The 20035-nt window shown below is 41.9% G+C and overlaps 2 long non-coding RNA genes across 2 annotated transcripts; both read right to left on the bottom strand.

The window, feature by feature from the left end:
• LOC118664211 lies at positions 1–10520 on the bottom strand. Its single transcript, XR_004970264.1, has 4 exons — positions 10481–10520; positions 8210–8461; positions 4182–4465; positions 1–169 (listed from the first exon to the last, which is right to left on the bottom strand). It is a non-coding gene; the product is annotated as an uncharacterized LOC118664211 (long non-coding RNA).
• Positions 10521–11258: 738 nt separating this feature from the next.
• LOC118664206 lies at positions 11259–19275 on the bottom strand. The gene is made up of 3 exons (XR_004970261.1): positions 18958–19275; positions 14588–14932; positions 11259–12311 (listed from the first exon to the last, which is right to left on the bottom strand). It is a non-coding gene; the product is annotated as an uncharacterized LOC118664206 (long non-coding RNA).
• Between the last annotated feature and the right edge of the window lie 760 nt (positions 19276–20035).

Genomic DNA, 20035 nt, shown 5'->3' with positions numbered 1-20035 from the left:
ATTTGAGTCCTTCTGGTTCTGAAGTCCACAAGTTATAATGTCACTGGAAAAGGACGGGACCCGGAGTGGGTCTGTCTCAGGCTGACCAGCAGTGTGTGAGTTCTTGACTTCACGCAGGAAAGATTTCACAACAGAAGTGCAAGTGATTTCGAGCGCACATTTATTAAAGCTGAGGACAGTGAAACAGAGGAAAGGCTTAGGATAGAAGAAGCAACAACAAGAGAGAGCCTAGGCAGTGTTCTGTTCTGGGCCTCTAGAAACGTTTTGGAAAAGAAGTGAGCCACACTGGGCTGTTTGGACTCACTGAGAAGTAAAAATCAGTGGCAGAAGTGAGCCAAGGTGGGGCTGCTGTTAGCACTCCGAAAAGTCAGAGAAAAGGGGACCTTGGAGACAGGTTCAGGGGTTAGCCTGGGACGAGCTGCTGCTGCCCGCTTCTGCCCTACTTGCAAGTCAGAGCCCTAGAGCTTAGGACAGTGGTTCTCAACCTTGGCTGCACATTAGAATCACCTGGGGATCTTTTTAAAATCCTGATTTCCGGGCCTCGTCTTCCGGACATTCTGTTTCTTTGCTACTAATGTTGTGGCCCCACCCCATAACAAAGAAACAGAATTTCCAGAGGATGAGGCCCGGAAATCAGGATTTTAAAAAGATCCCCAGGTGATTCTAATGTGCAGCCAAGGTGGAGAACCACTGGCTTAGGAAAAAGAGAGAAGATGTACACCTGAGAAAGGAAGAGGGAAGAAAGGTGTGGGCATGCTCCAGGGAGGGCTTGCCCAGGCATCCTTTGTCTTGAGGGTTTTGACCTCTGTTCCGTGGGCAGGAATCTTAGGGAAGGTCTCATGGGAGGGTCTCAACAGAATATTTGTCAGCGTCCCAGGTGTGTTCTTTAATATGTTGATGTATCAAAATGAGCGGAAAAGGGGACCAGGGTCATTTTACGGTCAGCTTTACCACTACCTTGGATTTGTTTGACTCTGATAGTTTTGTTTGTTTGTTTGTTTATATTCCCCTGATTCATCCCTTTGTGGACTTGGCTGGCACCAATTGGGCCTCTGTTATCCGGCTCCCTGACCGGGGTGATTCAGGCTATTTACTCTCTAGTTAGGGAGGAAGGTGTAAACCATTTGCTCTCAAATGTCCTTGCTTAGGGAAGATGAGATCCTGTTATTTACTAGCTGGCTGTAAATTGCTCAAATTATTTGGCCACATTTGTCTAACCATCTGCCTCAGTTTCCTTTTTCCCACTTGTCAAAAATTCTCCTAACATCTAACTATCCTGCCTTAATAAGAACCAAATAAATGATATCTGGAACTTAGTTTTAAAAATGCCTCAGTTATTAGGCAAATACTGATCCCTTCAGCCATGCAAAGCATTAGAATTTAGCCTAGGCCTTGGTTCTTTGTCAGCCTTGTTTCTTTAGTACACCCCAGCAGTCTTTGTCCCAGCAAACATTAGGTCCTTTACTTGCAATTTCTCACCTGTGGGTCCCACCTGAGTAGGAAAATGTTTGTGCCTTTTGTCTAAGATAAGTACCTTTATAATCTTTTTCCCTAGGGACTCCATTCAGAGCTTCATCTCCCTCCAGCTTCTAAAGAATACAACTTACTGTCAGTAAAATAATTTCATTTTTGTTCTATGTTGACTATGTATCAGATGCTATATTTGGTGATTCAGAGATAAAGGAGACATTGTTGCTACTCTCATATAGTTCACTGCCTGAGAATGACACACGCAAAAAAATTAGCATGTGTCTCAGGTGGAATATCACAGGTAAGCACAGGATCTAAGGGGACACATAGAAAAGGAACCAAACTGATAGGAAGTATTCTGGAGAAAGGTTATGCCTAAACTTAATACTAAAAAATGAGTATGGATAGTTTCCTTTGCTAAAAAGCTTTTGCACAGCAAAGGAAACCATAACAAAATGAAAAGATAACCTGGTGAGTAGGAGAACATATTCATCCATGATATACCTGATAGGGCATTAATATCCAAACTTTATAAAGAACTTATAAAACTCAACAACAAAAACACAAACAATCCAATTAAAAAATGGACAAGTGACCTGAATATATACTTTTCCAAAGAGGACATACAGATGGCCAATAGATATGTAAAAAGATGCTCAACATCACTAATCATCAGAGAGATGCAAATTAAAATCACAATGAGCTATCACCTCACACCTGTCAGAATGGCTATCATCAATAAATCAACAAACAACAAGTGTTGGTGTGGACGTGGAGAAAAGGGAACTGTAGTGCACTGTTGGTGGGAATGCAGACTGGTGCAGCCATTGTGGAAAGCAGTATGGAGTTATGTCGAAAAATTTAAAGTGGAACTGCCTCATGGTAATATATCTAAAGAAACCAAAACCACTAACTTGAAAGAATATATGCACCCCTATGTTCATTGCAGTGTTACTTACAATAGCCAAGATCTGGAAGTAGCCCAAGTGCCTGTCAGTAGGTGAGTGGATAAGAAAGCTGTGGTACATTTAAACAATGGGATATTACTTGGCCACCAAAAAGAAGGAAATCTTACCTTTTGTGACAGCCTGGATAGACCTGGAGAGCATTATGCTAAGCATGATAAGTGAAATAAGCCAGTCAAAGAAAGACAAGCACCATATGATTTCACTTATCTGTGGAGTACAATGAACAAAATAAGCTAACAAACAAAACAGAAACAGATTCATAGATACAGAGAACAGGCTGACAGCTGTCAGAGGGGAGGGGTTTGGAGGGCTGGGTGTAAAAGGTGATGGGATTAATAAAAAACAAAAAAGAAAGAAAGAAAAGAAAAAGAAAACTCATCGACAAACAACGGTCTGGTGATTTCCGGAGGGAAATGTGGGTGGCGAAGAAATAGAAGAGGGTACAGGGGGTTAGGCAGTGATGGAAGGAGACTTGACTTGGAGTGGTGAAGGAACACTGCAATATGCAGATGACGTATTATAGAATTGTACACCTGACACCTATATAATTTTAGAAACAAATGTCACCCCAATAAGTTCAATTAAAAGGGGGAAGCAACTCAGATTAGCCCCAACAGAACAATAAACCCTATTTGCAAGGGAAATTTGTATTATATTAGAAAATGGGTAAAGTTTCAAGATACTCCCAAGGCTGCAGTACAGACCATCAATTTTTAAAAAACAGCCCAGAAAACAAGCTGCTATGTGCAGGAAAAAATGTAATATAACAATATCTTGCAGTTTGCAACATTGCTAAAGCCCTAGCTCTTGGGAAAGCTGGAAAAATAGACAATAGATGACAGAAACAAGTTAGAAACAAAGAATACTCTTCTTACAAAGAGTAAGAAGCAACATAGCTCAAATACTAAGTTGGACTAGCTGTAGGACTTGAAAAGATTTAACCTTCCTATCTTTAGTCATTGCATTGTAACTAATAAATCATATGTTACATTAAAATGAGTATGGATTTGATAGAAGAGAGGGTTTTTAATGGAAAAGAGCAGCATGTGAACATATTACATTTAGGCAGAAGCCAGAATATAAGAGGCAGAGTGGAATGAGAGAGGACCGGTCACCTCAGAGAGTACCCTTTCTAACTCTGTTGCTCTCTGTGAAAACATTTCCATAAGTGAGAGGAAGATAGTCCCAACCCTAAATATGGAAGGAATTCCTACTAGTTACCCCTGAATGATCTTGCTGTTTCCATGAGGATGGAGGTCAACCTACAAGAATACTCCTTCCCTTTCTATTACTCAATGTCCTTTTCCATCTGGCATCCTTCCCATACCCTGTACTGTGAGACTGACAATAGCCCGATATCCTAGGAGTTCCTGGGCATTGGCAAAGCACTCTGGGAAATGGGCCAATGTTGGATAATCTCCTCTTGCGCTTTCGTCCTGGGTATAATGCCTGAGATATTTTCCTTCTGCCTTGTAAACAAAGGGGCCTTTTGATTCTAAGGAGGCTGCATCATGCTGCCCTTTTTCTGGTCAGCTATCGGGGCCCACCCTTCTCTCTGTAGAAAGAGTGCCTTCTGCAATGTGATCTTGACTTTAGGCTCTAACAGGCATGCTTTGAGGGCAGGACGGTGACCTCACAATCCTCCAAGGTATGCCACTGTCATAACAACATGGGGCTGGAAGGCAAGGGGTGGATATGGAGGAGTTAAAACATTCATCCATCTATTTTAAAAAATGCACTTACCTACAGTTCCTTCTGTCTCTATTGGTTGAAAAATGTTCCATTTAAAGCCAGGTCTTCACTTTTTTGCTGACGAGTTTTATACACAAACTGTCAATTTTCCTGTTTTAGATCCCGATCCTGGCATTAGCCTGAGTGCATGGAAGAAGAAGGCTGAATAAATCATTTGCCTTTAACCAATCTCTTAATTGAAGGGCACAAGGTATAATCTTAGTTTCCAGTGGAGATGCTCCAATATGTGGATTGGTTGATCTAGCCATCAGGAGTCCAGCTAGCAGCAGCACCTGCTAGGGAAAATGGTGAGGAAATAAAACTATAAGAGAGTAAGAAAAACAAGGAGAGAAAATAATACTTAAAACACCCAGGGCAGCTTTGCAATTCAAAGTAAATTCCCCAGATTCCAGGCCTGATCATTTGAAAAGGAGGCTGACCCTTCATTCAACAAAGGATGACTAGGAATGTTTCAACTGTCTTCATTTGTCAACTACCCCACGCCAGGCTCCTGTAAAAAAATTACTGGGGCAATAAAGTGTGGAATGGAGTTTGACCAGGTGTGGAAGGCCACAGTAAGCACCCAACTTTCTCCTGCATGGCACTCAAAGGAAATGTTTATATTCCAAGTAACACAGACATGGTGTCTTCTCCCTGAAGACTTAAAATGATGTGGGGAATTCCTTCCCTGCCTTCTAGGTTGGAAAGTAATCGGAGTCCCAAGAGAGTGATAAGATAGGGGAAGATTCTCTGCATCATCTCTGGTTTCTTCTGCTTCTAGTAATAGTATATACCGTACACACACACCCAAAACTTAGCTTAGAATTATGAACCATTATTCACATTTTTCCATTTGTGTTCACTATATACCCCCTGACTAAAAACTTGACTAGATTCTATTCAAACTCAATTTACTCTGGCGCATATGAGTTCTTTTGAATAGCTTCCTCTGCCCACTTTGCAACCTGAACTATGGCATGTTCTGCTGACCTCAGTCTCAACACTTAACCCACTGTATTATAACTCTGCATTTTCATCTGTGTCCTTTGCCAGACTCTGAACTCCTGGAGCAGGAACTATATTCTGATCACTGTATTTCCAGCACAAAGCACAGTGTCTGGCACACAGTAGGTGTTTAATAAATTACTAGTATATGCACTAAAATGCTCTGAACCCTAGACTTAAGGAACAGTTGCTCTCGTGAGAGAAATACCAGTTGTCATGAGCTGAGAGGAAGAGTACACAGGTCCCCTTGGAACTCAGTTTGGCTGAATTCCATCTTTTCTAGACATACTCCTTTTTAAGAAAACAAAACACCTAAATGGAAGCAAGGATGAGGCATGAGAAGTGTCATTACTTTAGGTTCTGGGGAAGGAGTGGGAGCAAAGACTGGTAGAATTGGCTGAGCTAAGATGAAATAAATTAAACTAGAAATTAAACTAGAAGCTCTTAGTTGTTGAGCTGTGGACAGAAGAGTTTTAAGCAGAAAGAGAGGGCATGAAGTCTAGGATCTAGTAAATCTCACATGTTTTTATTTTACTTTTTAAAAATATGTTTTTATTGATTTTAGAGAGAGAGGAAGGGAAAGGAACACCAATTAGCTTCCTTGAGCCTGTAACCCAGGCATGTGTCCTGACCAGGAATTGAACTGACAACCTTTTGGTGCATGGAACATTGCTCAATCAACTGAGCCACACCAGCCAGGGCAAAGCATACATGTTTTTAAACTTTAAAGCAAAATGCAACAAAAGCAGTGCTAAGAGGGAAGTTCATAAAGATTAATACCTATCTCAATAAACAAAAATATCTCAAATAAACAACCTAAAGGGTGTCCCAAAATTCATGCAAGAAGTAGTTTTGATAGAAAACACAAGTTTACAATTAAAAAATTGTAAATTTTTTATTGATTCATAAAGTATACAATATAAGGTTATGTATGGAATAGCATATCAGGTAAACTGGATAGTCAGGTCACGATAGCGAGCACCATGAACTGTTATTGCCTGAGCAGCCACATTTTTGAAGAAGAATGGTCCGATGATGCCTCCAGCCCCAAATCCGCACCAAACAGTGACACGTTGTAGATGCATTTGTTTCTCAACAATCACTCGTGGATTTTCTGAACCCCAAATGTGAAAATTTTATCGATGAACCAAGCCATCAAGATGAAAATGAGCCTCATTGCTGAAGATGATTTTGTTTGAAAAATCAGCATCCACTTGTTCCATGATCCATTCAACGAACTCTATTCGCTGTGCGTGGTCAGTAGGCTTCAGTTCTTGAGTCAATTGAACTTTGTAAGCATGAAGATGCAAATCTTTCATGAGAATACGCTGTAGAGAGCTTTTCGAAATGTCCAATTCTTGACCGCGGTGCCGAATTGATGTCCCTGGACTCTCAGCAACACTCTCCCGAACTGCTTCGATGTTTTGTGTTGAACGGCTTGTTGAAGGGCGGCCAGAGTGTTTAAGATCACTAATTGATCCAGTCTCCCTAAATTTTTTAATTAATCTCTTCACAGCTGATGAAGTTAAATCACTATTCCGACCATATTTTGCACGAAAATCGCAAACCGTAGCTGCCAAACCTTCATTATTTTTAAAATATTGCTCAACAATGAAAACACGTTGTTCTTTCATGTAGTGCTCCTTTTTTTTTCAGTTGTGTGAAACCCTACACTGAGAGCATATAAATATCCTGTTACGTAATGAAATCTTGTAGCTTAGTAGAATTTTAACAGTGTTTAAAGATGAATTGTGGTAGGATAGCAATTTCCAGAAAATATTGTCAGAATTCGCTGTGTGATTAGAAAATGAAGATGGCTGCAGAAAGAGAGCCTACTTAGCAGATATTTTTTATCCCATGAATCAGTTGAAAAACTCTGAAAGCTCTAGAGAAAATATTTTTATTTCATAATAAACTTTTTATTTCATAATATTTTTATTTCATAATAATTTTGAATTTAAAAAGAAACTGAATTTTTGGAAAAATTGTGTTGTAAAGAAATCTTGAAATGTTTCCACCTCTGCTGGGACTTGAGATTGAGTAAGAATATCATCATTTATTGAAAACCATCTGGATGAGCTGCAGAAAAAATTAAATGATTTTTCTTCTCTTTGTAATCAAGAGTTTGGATGAGGGACACTTTCTTGGAATTTTCTGTTCAGTCTGAGAACTTCAAGTTGATGCACTGTCTGATTATACACACAAACTGAGATTTACTGCTCAGCCACTAGGAAAGCTCTGGATTTTTCCTATTTAGAGGAAACTCATGAATATTTTATTTTACTTCTCAATTTCTTACATGTGTGAGCAAGCTTATTCAACTTTAACAAGGATAAATAGCAAGGACAAAAACCATCTCATTTCAGTTGAAAATGAGATTTATATATGCTTAACTGAAGTTGGATTCATAATTGTACCTATGCAGCAAACTCAAGTATAGGTTTCTTTTTAAAAAATATATTTTATTGATTTTTTACAGAGAGGAAGGGAGAGAGATAGAGAGTTAGAAACATCAATGAGAGAGAAACATCAATCAGCTGCCTCCTGCACCCGCCCCCCCCCCCACCCCCACTGGGGATGTGCCCGCAACCAAGGTACATGCCCTTGACCAGAATTGAACCTGGGACCTTTCAGTCCGCAGACCGACCCTCTATCCACTGAGCAAAACTGGTTTCGGCTCAAGTATAGGTTTCACATTAAAATGTAAATTTCATTTCTTTATTTTTAATTTTAAAACTTACAAGTTGCAAAAACTAGCACCTATATAGTAATTGTGTATTTGTGAGAGCTGTATTTTAACCTGATCATGTCATTCAGTAAGAATTTTTTTCAAAGTAAACAAAATTGTGTCAGTTAAAAATGTATGAGTTAAGGGCTATAAAGTAGGTACCCTCTGTTTGTATTTAAATTAGCATATTTCCCTGTTGTTTTTAATTCAATTCTATCTGCTATTTTATGGCCCTCAAATTTTTTTTAGCTAAATATTTGGTAATGACACTCTGTTTTGTTTTCCTATGTTGTGAGTATATACTTACCCTTCTGTGTGTTTGTAGTATATGTTTCTACATTGCCCCAACTCCTTTTGGATCAGAAAGCAGGTGGTTGCTGAGAGGGCTGAATTCCTCTTGGAGTTGGTAGTTCATTACAGTTTTACTTTCCTGGCCTTGAGTAGCCCATCTGGTATTTGACATTCCCCAGTGGCTGGATAGTTAATTTTGTGGAATTAGAGTTGCCATCTTTAGGGAAGAATTCTCTTCATTAAATTGTGCTGAAGCAATTGTGTATTCCTAAAAATAGATACCTAATTGTCACTACATATTTCTGAGGCTTTTGCATTATGAAAAATTTCAAATATACTGAAAATAGAATAGTATAATGAATTGCCAATTCATACCCCCACTCACTTTATTTTGAATCAAATTTCAGATATCACCCCATTTTCTATAATTTATTATACTTTCAAATTGATCATTAAATATTTGATGTGATTTTTACCACAATAGGATTTTTTCTTTCTTTTATTTATTTATTTTTATTTTTGAATATTTTAATTTTTTTAAATTAAATCTTTATTATTCAGATTATTACATTTGTTCCTCTTTTCCCCCCCATAACTCCCCTAATCTAATCCTCCCAGTTCCCACCCCACTCTCCACCCTCACTCCCCACCCACTGTCCTCATCCATAGGTGCACAATTTTTGTCCAGTCTCTTCCCGCATCTCCCACACCCTTTCCCCCCCCCCCCCCCAAGAATAGTCAGTCCATTCCCTTTCTATGTCCCTGATTCTATTATGATCACCAGATTATTTATTCACTTGATTCTTAGATTCACTTGTTGATAGATGCATGTTTGTTGTTCAAAATTTGTATCTTTACCTTTTTCTTCTTCTTCCTCTTCTTAAAGGATACCTTTCAGCATTTCATATAATCCTGGTTTGGTGGTGATGAACTCCTTTAGCTTTTCCTTATCTGTGAAGCTCTTTATCTGACTTTCAGTTCTGAATGATAGCTTTGCTGGATAAAGTAATCTTGGTTGTAGGCTCTTGGTATTCATCACTTTGAATATTTCTTGCCACTCCCTCCTGGCCTGCAAAGTTTCTGTTGAGAAATCAGCTGACAGTCGTATGGGTATTCTCTTGTAGGTAACTGGGTTTCTTTCTCTTGCTGCTTTTAGGATTCTCTCTTTGTCTTTTGCTCTTGGCATTTTAATTATGATGTGTCTTGGTGTGGTCCTCTTTGGATTCCTTTTGTTTGGGGTTCTCTGCGCTTTCTGGACTTATAAGTCTATTTCTTTCACCAGGTGGGGGAAGTTTTCTATCATTATTTCTTCAAATAGGTTTTCAATATCTTGCTCTCTCTCATCTTCTGGCACCCCTATAATTCTGATGTTGGTATGCTTGAAGCTGTCCCAGAGGCTCCTTACACTATCTTCGTATTTTCGGATTCTTTTTTCATTTTGCTTTTCCAGTTGGGTGTTTTTTGCTTCTTCGCATTTCGAATCTTTGACTTGATTCTTGCTCTCCTCTGGTCTGCTGTTGGGTGTCTGTATAATATTCTTTATTTCAGTCAGTGTATGCTTAATTTCTAGTTGGTTCTTTATCACAACATCGAGGGTCTCATTAGATTTCTTGAGGATCTCACTACATTTATCGGCGGTCTCACCAGTCTTTTCAAGGGCCTTACTAAGTTTATCGGCAGCTTCTAGACAGTTCTTGAGAGACCTTAAAAGTGTGGTTTTGAGCTCTATATCTTCCATTTCTGACATTTGCGTCCTGTTTCTTTGTCTCCGAATTTTTTTTATCTTTTCTTGGTGCACCCCCAGTGGTCCTTGTGGGCAGTCTTGTTGTAGTTAAGCCTTGATTGTCGGCAATACCAGGGGTGATTTGACCTCCAGGCTAACTGGCTATGAGAATCAGCTGTGTCTGCAGTGGGAGAGCTTCTGTGATGGATCTCTAGGGCGGTGCTAATCTAGCATTTTCCTGAGGCTATCTGGCAAATGGCTCTGCACAGGGCTTGGGCGGGGCAGATCCCCGGGGATCTACAGGGTGGGCCGGAGCGAGCAGTTATGGCTGCTCTCAGTTCCATCCCTAGGGGCTCTGCCTCTCAGAGTCCCAGCAACCACTGCAAACCTCGGAGAGAAAGCTGCCTTCGAGTTCCGACCGAAGCCAGACAGTCCCGCTTCTCCCATTTGAGTCTGGGTCCCCAGAGACTCGCCGGGATCTGGAGCTCAGAGTCTGAAACTCCCTCCCGATTGAAAACAACAGTCGCGCCCTCGCTGCCAGCCTGCTCTGCGCGCACTCCGCACCTGAGTATTTCACTTCAGCACTGCGCCTCCTCTGAGTCTGGGTATGATATTCTCTTTCCTCCTAGTTGTAGAATTTCCACTCAGCCAGCCTTCCTGTGGTTCTGGATGATGTCCGTTCTGTCCTTTAGCTATATCTCTGAAGTGGTTGTTCGAGGCAGCAATCTCCGGCGTTAACCTATGCCGCCATCTTGGTTTTCCCAGTTTGTACTTCCCACAATAGGATTTTTGTTGATGGGGAATACTGATGTTAAAGAGATATCAAACAATTATTTTTTTTTTTTAAAAAAATATATTTTATTGATTTTTTACAGAGAGGAAGGGAGAGAGATAGAGAGAGTTAGAAACATCTATGAGAGAGAAACATCGATCAGCTGCCTCCCGCACATCCCCCACTGGGGATATGCCCGCAACCCAGGTACATGCCCTTGACCGGAATCGAACCTGGGACCCTTCAGTCCGCAGGCCAACGCTCTATCCACTGAGCCAAACCGGTTTCAGCAATTTTTTTTTTAAATATATTTTATTGCTTTTTTACAGAGAGGAAGGGAGAAGGATAGAGAGTTAGAAACATCAATGAGGGAGAAACATCGATCAGCTGCCTCCTGCACACCTCCTACTGGGGATGTGCCTGCAACCAAGGTATATGCCCTTGACCGGAATCTAACCTGGGACCTTTTAGTCCGCAGGCCGACGCTCTATCCACTGAGCCAAACCAGTTAGGGCATCAAACAATTATTAAAGGTAAAATATAATTCAAGAATGTTACAATCCATTCATTCAATGGATTTGTCAAGCTAGTAGTCTCCTTATTTTAAATGTTTTTCTTCTGCTGTCTATTTACAGACAGGGAAAGTTTTCCAGGGTATCCTGAATGGAAGACACAAGGTGCAGAATAGCATAAAAAAAGTCACAGGTAAATAACATTTATTTGACATTTGTTAATATATACACAAAAGTCACAGGAAAGATGCATAATAAAATAATGAAAAAGTTAATTAGGCAAGGGGATGTGGTTGGGGGATAAGGACTTTTTAATCTATGACTTGTTCTGAGCTATGCATGTTTTATACTTTAAAAAGAAATAAAATATTTTTTTCTAACATGCTCTATTTCATGCCCAAGTTAGGGTATTCCTATTTGAATGTATTATAAGTTGCATACCAAAACAATTGTCAGTTGGACAAATTGCTATGTAATTTTTACAAATCACCTGACTTTGATATCATCTCTTTCGTGCCCACAGCTACTGAGGGGATAGGGCTCCTCTCTGGGAGACCCTGAGATTTATGTTCCAACGAAAGGTCCCGAAAGCTTCTGGGCAGCAGGGACCGATCAAACCTGAAAGTCGCGGGGAACTGGGAGAGGAAGACTGCGGAGTGCGCTCTGGGCCAGGAGGAGGGAGCCAGTATTGATCGGTGCAAAGGAGAACTAGGGGACAAGACTTTCTTGGTTCTTTAACGCATGGCCCACACCTTCTGAGACTCCAAGACTCTTCTCCCAGCTTCAGAACCGAAAGGTATGAAGCTCAAGACGTCGCAAAGAAACTTAAGTCGCAGCGAGGTGGCATCGGGGAAAGACAGCTTTGTTCTTCTTTATGGCACCACCATTCCCAACTCCAGGCGTCTAACTCGGATTTCACTGGTCCGCTCCTTGAAGAAATAAACGTAGGGCGCTTAGTGGGCGCCGGACAGAAGCTGAGGCGACCCCTGCCTTCTGGAAGCTGTTCCGTTCTACCTCCCAAGAGCTTTGCCTCAGGGGAGTTTAGTTTGTTGTTGAAGATCTTTCCTGGAGTGAGAGGCGATTTTCAGGGTGGCTGCATGCAGGTTGAGACCTAGTGGAGCACAGGAGGGAGGGAATAACTTACTGTCCTTTGTTGATATTTCGAGTCAGGATTTGGAAAGGGCAGGGGGTGTCCAGAGGACAATGCTTAAAAAGGGGGCGGGAAGATACAGCTAGTAATTATAACCTAACTTTTCCTGTCAGTTTGGTACTGTGGCTGAGAGGTGTCAGATGCAGGATGTAAGCCCCAATTCCTTTGGATGTGAGGGTCAAATCCCTGCACTGCTAGAGTTTTGTTCCATGCAGATGCCCTCACTCCAGATATACGTTCTGTAAATCCATGCAGGGGGTACCTTACTACCTGAATTTTCTGAACACTGAGCTCTGGACTGGGGGAATGAGATCAGTGAATGAATGATTCACAGCTTCTGGCCAGGGAGTTCACAGGTAAGTCTGATAACTCAGACTATCAGAAGACCCACTCCTCCTGATGTCTGTTTGGAAGGGATTTCATAAGGTCTTGCCGAAGGGGTGACATTTAAACTGGGGCGCTCAGTGTTGACATATGAACCAGGAGTTCAGGGTTCAATTCCTGGTCAAGGCACATGCCAGGGTTGTGGGCTCCATCCCTAGTGTGGGACGTGCAGGAATCAGTGGATCAATGATTCTCATCATTGATGTTTCTATTTCTCTTTCCCTCTCCCTTCCTCTCTGAAATCAATTTAAAAAATATTTTAAAAAATATTTAATTAACTGGGGTGCTCAAGTTGAGAGAGGAGAGGTAGAGAGTCTTGGAGCCTTAAAATGCAGGGTGTGTCCTGTAAAGTGGGGCACTGGAGAGGAGCAAGGAGTGAAGTGAGCCTTTGTCTCATCATTTGCTCCTAAGTGTTAACTCAGAAAAATTGAGGCATCCACTCACATAACCTAAGAAAAAATTTGGGCAGTTGCACACAGCACGGACAATGTCCCTATGGTCCCTGCTGCTGACTGTCTCACAGGCCCTCACTGCATTGCTCACAGGATGTTCTCTATTTCTCCACCTGCCGCTGGACTCCCTGCTACAAGGGCACCACTCCCTTCTTCATTCCTCTCTCTCTTTTCGTCTTTCCTTCTGGAGCCACCATTAGGAGAATAAAGGAGATCGATCGCTAATCATCCAAGGAAGCAACTGCTCACCAGCTCAGGGAAGTGACTCAACTTCCAGACTTGAGCCAGCCAAGGAAGGCCATTCTGAACACCACCCAGCCCACAGAGTTCTAGGATGGGTTCCAAGTCAGAATTTGAACTCTTGAAGGAACATTCTCACTTTCTGATTTGAGGGTAATGCCTTTCCTGCCCCTCAGACATGGTACCCAGAAGCTTCATTGGGCTCCACTACACCCAGATTTGCACCTTCCTCAAGGCCTTGTGAAGGAGTCACTGGTTAATTTTATTAGGTGGTGCTTTTAATAGGTGGTTAATTTTAATGGAACCTGATTGCCCCATGGCCTAAAAAGGTAAGAGAAAGCCTGTAATCAAGGGGTCTTAGTGGCACTGACCCTCATTCTCCCAGGGGGAGGGGTGTAGTTCTCCCAGTCAGGAGTGGTGACACAGTCATTCAAGGTCTCTCAGGTGTGGCTTGCTGAGCCACTGTGGGTGGGTGAGCCATCTTGCAGTGGCCGGCACATACCAGGTGTGATCTGAAACATTTATAAAGGATGTGGAGCCAGAATAAGGGGTCCTATTGGGACACCACTGTTCCTGTCCCCTCTCCATTTGTCTCCAGTGCCATTCCAGGAAGCCACAGAACCATGGGCTACTTCAGGAAGCATCCATCTCTGCCCAAGGAATCCAGGCGGTTGGGCAGAGGAGGAGAGACAAGCCCCCAACTGCCACAAAAGCTAGGAACCTATGGGTGTGGTCTTCCTGCTTGGCCCAATATTTTTTCTCCATCACTTCCCAGTAAGCCTCACTGTGCCTGAAAAGTGAGCCTAGGTCACAATGTGCAGCAGGGCAGGGTGGGAGGCAGTGGGGGCACTTTAGAACCAGAGAAAGAGGGGAGCTAGGCTCTTAGATGCAGCGTTTTCTGGGGAGCCTACTTCTTTCCCCGTGGTGCCTGCCTGATGCCCATTTGGTTGGTTCTTCCCCTTGCCTTTTCTCTGCAAGGTCTCCATGATGGGACATACACACCCATTTATCCAATGCCACCCTCCCCTCCCCTTCTTAACTGCTTTCTGGCCACCGATGCTGGCTGCCGGCCGCCATCCTCCCTCTGTGAAAAGGGGCACAGGAAGGGGAAATGAGGCAACAGGCAAGAGCCTGAGCCCAGGCATCTTGAAAGTCACTAACCTGGGTAGGACACTGGGCTACCCCCAAGCCCTGGCGTGTGCAGAACTTCCTTCAAGGGAGGCTTCCATCATCCAAGGCGTGTTGGGCCTAGGGTACTCCAGTGTCTCTACCTCTGTCACTTGCAGAAAAAGTCATTCCCCACGATTCAAGTGTGGATTCTTAGATAACTTAGTTGATAGCATCAAGGATTCTTGACTTCCTTAGGTTGTTAGTTTGATTTTCGTCGAAGGAACTCCCTGCTGCTTTGCACATCCTCAGTAGCACAGGTGAAAGCCAGGGAAGCCCTACATGTGTGTGGTCAACCTATGAGTGGGCTGGTGCCAGGAAACAAACCTCTCCTTCTTCCTGTAGCCACACACACATAGTTTTCGGTTGCTGTTCCACCTTACCCACAGACCCAACCAGCCAGCCCCAGCATCCTCTTCAAGTTTATTCACCCACAGCTCAGCTCCAGAGAGCTGGCTGTCACCACTACCACTTTGCTTACCATGGACAGATCCCTGCCCAACAGGTGAGCAAGAGGAGCCCTGAACAGGGAGTCTTGAAGGCCCCCAAGCATATAGGCCATTACATGAGTCAGGAACAATCATGGCATCTTTCTTGTACACGTTTCAATCTGTTATTCTCTGTATCTATCAGCACCCTTCTCACTCTTTTTCTGTTTTTGTTTTATTCTGAATCTGAGTCTGAAGCCACATTTAACCTGAAGAGACAGGATATGCTCAACCGGCCTGCTTAGCACAGTGTTTGTACAACATTGCCCTTTGAGCCTTTTAAGAAATTGGAAATTTTCTATTGCACTTTGGTTCACATTTGTAGGATGAAAATGTAGCTGTCTTGTAACTGTAGTTTGAGGGACGATTATATCTACTTAAGACAAAAGCAAATTACTTCGGGAATCTCAAACTACTGTTGTCTGAAAACTTGAAATTACAAAACTCACATTTTTTTTTAACAATCATGGGCCAAATGCATTCAGATTTCACACATTAAAAAACTATGCTGTATGCCTTGGCTGATGTGGCTCAGTGGTAAGAGTGTTGGCCTACACACTGAAGGGTTGAGGATTTGATTCCCAGTCAAGAGCATGTACTTGGGTTGCAGGTTCACTTCCTGGCCCTGTTGGGGCACGTGTGGGAAGCAACCAACCCATGAGTCTCTCTTCTCTCTCTCTCTCTCTCTCTCTCTCTCTCTCTCTCTTTCTTTCTCTCTCTTTCTCTCTCCTCCTTCTCCTCCCCCTCCCTCCCTCCCTTCCACTCTCTCTAAAAATCAATGGAAAGAATATCTTAGGTGAGGATTAAAATAACAACAACCCTGCAGCTTTCAATGGCTCAAAAAGTCAATAACATATCAATACTACTTCTACATAGTCAAAAATCAGAAGGAATTGCATGGTTTGCCACATAATTTCAGTTATATAAGGTCATTGAGTATCCATACATAATTCAAGTATGATATCATATCAAAAAGTACCCCTTTTTAATCCTCGTGCACTTTTGGTGGGAATTCAGAATGGTGCAACCACTATGGACAACAGTATGAAGGTTTCTTAAAAAAAATTAAAAATGTAACTGCCTTATGACCCAGTGATTCCATTTCTGTAAATATATATGAAGATTCCCAAAACACTAACTTGAAAGAATATATGCATCCCTGTGTTCATTGCAGCACTATTTACAATAGCCAAGCATGGAAGCAACCCAAATGCCCATCAATAGACAAGTAGATAGAAAAGCGGTGGTATGTATATACAATGAAATATTACTCAGCTGCAAAAAAGAACAAAATCTTACCATTTGCAAAAGCATGGATGAACCTAGAAGGTGTTATGCGAAGTGAAATAAGTCAGTCAGAGAAAGACAGATACCATGAGATTTCCCTTAAATGTAGAATCTAAAGGACAATATAAATGAACAGACAAAATAGACTGATAGACTGACAGAGAACACAGATGGTTGCTAGAGGGAAGGGAGGTTGGGGGACTGGGTGGAAAAGGTGAAGGGATTGAGAAGTGCAGATTGGTAGTGGCAAAATTGTCATAAAGATGTAAAGTACAGAATAGAAAATATAGTCAATAATCTATACTAATAAAAGGGTAATATGCTAATTAGACCAGGCATCTTCCAAATGTCTTTCCAGACAAAGCCATAGTGGCAGGGGCGAGGCAGAGGCGATTAGGGGCAATTAGGCTGGCAGGGGAGAGCAAGTAGGGGATGATCAGATTGGCAGCAGGGAGCAGTTAGGGGGTGATCAGGCTGGCAGGCAGAGGCAGTTAGTGGTGATCAGGCTATCAGGGTAGCAGTTAGGGGGCGATTAGGCCGGCAGGCAGAGGTGGTTAGGGGCGATCAGACTGGCAGGCAGAGGCGGTTAGGGATGATCAGGCCAGCAGGAAGGTGAGCAGTTAGGAGCCAGTGGTCCCAGATTGTGAGAGGTATGTCCAACTGCTGGTTTGGGATTAGGCCTAATTGGCAGTCGGACATCCCCTGAGGGGTTCAGGATTGCAGAGGGTACAGGACAGGCTGAGGGACCTCCCACCCCATGCATTAATTTCGTGCACTAGGCCTCTAGTCTACAATAATAAAAGCGTAATATGCTAATTAGACCTGATATCCTTCCGGACAACCTTCCAGATGAAGCCAGGGCTGCAGCCATGGGATCGAGGAAGCCACTGTGGCTGCGAGGGATCCAGGCAGCAACAGTGGCTGCGAAGGCCTACTCTTACACAAATTTCACGCATCAGGCCTCTATGCCGGAAGCCAATTTCAGCATGTCATAATTGCAAAAGTTTCATCAAAAGGTTGATGGAACTTGGGGACTCAACAAGGGCTGAGTCACATATATTGTCACCTGTTGGGAATGGCTGAGGGCATTTCCCCAAACCTGAAAAGGATGCATTAAATGATTGCTTGCTGCCAGGCAGCTCAGGGCATCTTAATCTACATGCTATTGCCTTCTACTGGCCAAACACCTGAACAGCCGTAGGCAAATTCTTCCAATCTGACAATGGATTGTGTACATGAAACCCTACCCTTTGATGTGTATATCTCCACCTTGCCTTAGGACAATTTGTGTTAATAAAAAGCAAGGAGTCCTGAGACAAGGAGAACTTAGTTCCTTTAGCTATGTCTTATCCAACTCCCTATAATGCCTTTCAAAATTATGTTTTGTTTCTGGACTCTTATTTAATTTATGCACAGTGACTTCTCCAGATGTCTGAGCCCTTCTAGATGCCAGATTAGAACCACCGGCGTTAATTGGCACCCGAACAGGGACAAATTTGGAGATGAAGTATTCACCTGAGTGGATAAAACAGCACCAGTGATGGTGGTAAGATTAACTGTGTGTAAAGCCCATGTCAGCTTTGGAAGCCCACGGATCTGTAAGTGCGTGGGTGATACTTTTTGTTTAAGTCAGATTATAATGGGGAAGAATTTGACTAAAAGGCAAAATTATAAAGAAATTGGAATATTAAAAGGTACTTTTTAAAATCAGGCTGAAAAAAGAGTGCAGTGTCATTTTTAATGTGGTTTCTTGTTCAAATCATAAAATACCTGATTTGTTTTGAGGATCGAAAATCTATAATTTCTAAAAGGCTGCCCGATCCTCAGTTTCTGATCTCAAAAGCAGCTGGAGAGGGCAGAGCTATCAGCTCTCCTGCAAAAAGACTACCTAATGCTTTGTTTAAGAACTATAGAAGAACGCATTGAGAAAAGCAAAATTTGGCAAGTCAACTTAAGTCTAGTCATTACTTTGAAAAGCGAAATAGGAAAAAAATTTAAAATCTGTCTTTTTCTATTAAACATGCCTTTAATTGGGAAAAGAAACATTGCTGAAATCTCCCCCAAAGCAAGCAGGATGTGGGGGAATGGAGACACGTGGCAATCCAATATGGACGCCCACTCCCTGAGAAAGCTATTTTAAAAAGTCTCATTCTCGCCATGAATAGTTTTAAAAAATTTAGAACTGTGTCTGTAATTTCTGTACTCATAAAGAGAGAAGATAGCTTAAGATAAAATGCGTGCACAGTCCGATTTCGGATTTTAAAAAGTTTTGAGCTAAACTCAACTCTCTTTATGGATGGTGTAGAAAAACCAAGACTTCTTTTTTCCTCAGAAAGATGGCAGAAAGGAACTAAAAAGAAAGATGCAGGCTGGTTCTAGCAACAAGATTGGTATTTCTATAATAAAAGGTAATGTTCCAATTATCTATAGGAACGTATGCACAGGTGACCCAGAGCGCCTCATTTGGATATACCAATACAGACTTCAAAGGGTTCTTACTATCAATTAATATGGCCAAGCTTAACCAAAAACTAAGAAGAGAGAGACACAGGAGATAAACAATGCAAGAAATCACACAGATTTATTTACCAGAGAGCTGATGGGTTTCAGTCCTTGGCAGGCCACCTGGAGACACTTGCTGACAGAGACACACGGAGGTCGTCAAAATACGCTGCGGCAAGGAGCTCGGTTTCTTGACTCGAAGAGAGGCCTCTTAACAGTCTGGGCTCAAAGGCAGAGCAGGAATGGCAGTTTGGCAGTTTGGCAGTTTCCAGGGGGGAGGAGAGCATCTTGTCTGTGGAGGTCAGACAGTCGTCTAACTGCTGCTGTGAGAGTCCTTCTTTTATACCCCATGGGTGGGCTTCTTCAGTGTCTCATATCAGTGTGCTCCGGTGGCCTTCTGGGCTTATCAGGATATACACGCAGGGGGTTACAAGGTACTTATCAGGAATGCACATGCAGGGAGTTGTTTGTCAGGAGTTACAAGTTATTTGTCAGGAGTTAACATGCAGGGCGTTACAAGTTACTTATCAGGGTCACACACACACACACACACACACACACACACACACACACAAATTAAGTTCCTCTTCTAAGTAAAGTTTAAAATTCACTCTGATAAGAAAATGAAATTTGATTATACTATCTTATACTAACTAAACTTATTACTATAACAGGTAATTTATTTAAATAATAATAAGGAACCACACTAAAAAGTTAACATTAAAGCCGCCAAGAAAATCAGTAAACTATCTCTGTTACAAAATTTGCCAAAGAAAATGCCTTAAAATAATGATAATTAGCTCTAGAATCTGAAAATTGTTGAAACATAGATAAATAATATATTAATTATAAAAATCTAAGTAGCCCAGGTAAACACTGACTATGCCCTTTGTTAATTAAGAAGGCTGGCTTTTCCCAAGACAATCTCTAAGAAAAGAATGTGGCCACCAATTTACATCAAAATAGACCAAACTAGGCCAGACCTGTTTTGCTAGCCTCAAACGTGGTTTTCCAGAGCTGCTGGCAACTTAAAACGTTAAAGTTTGCTAAATTAAATAAAAAACTTATTCAATAAGCTAGGTATTTTGAAATGACAAAATATTAAAATATTAATCTGAGTATGCCTCATATGAAATCTAGAAGACAAAATTAAAGTTATTAATTG

The sequence above is a fragment of the Myotis myotis genome, unplaced genomic scaffold (assembly GCF_014108235.1).
Source record: "Myotis myotis isolate mMyoMyo1 unplaced genomic scaffold, mMyoMyo1.p scaffold_m19_p_1, whole genome shotgun sequence".
Taxonomy (NCBI): Eukaryota; Metazoa; Chordata; class Mammalia; order Chiroptera; family Vespertilionidae; genus Myotis; species Myotis myotis.
The sequence above is the reverse complement of the archived record's forward strand: the minus strand, read 5'-3'. Positions and strand labels throughout refer to the sequence as shown.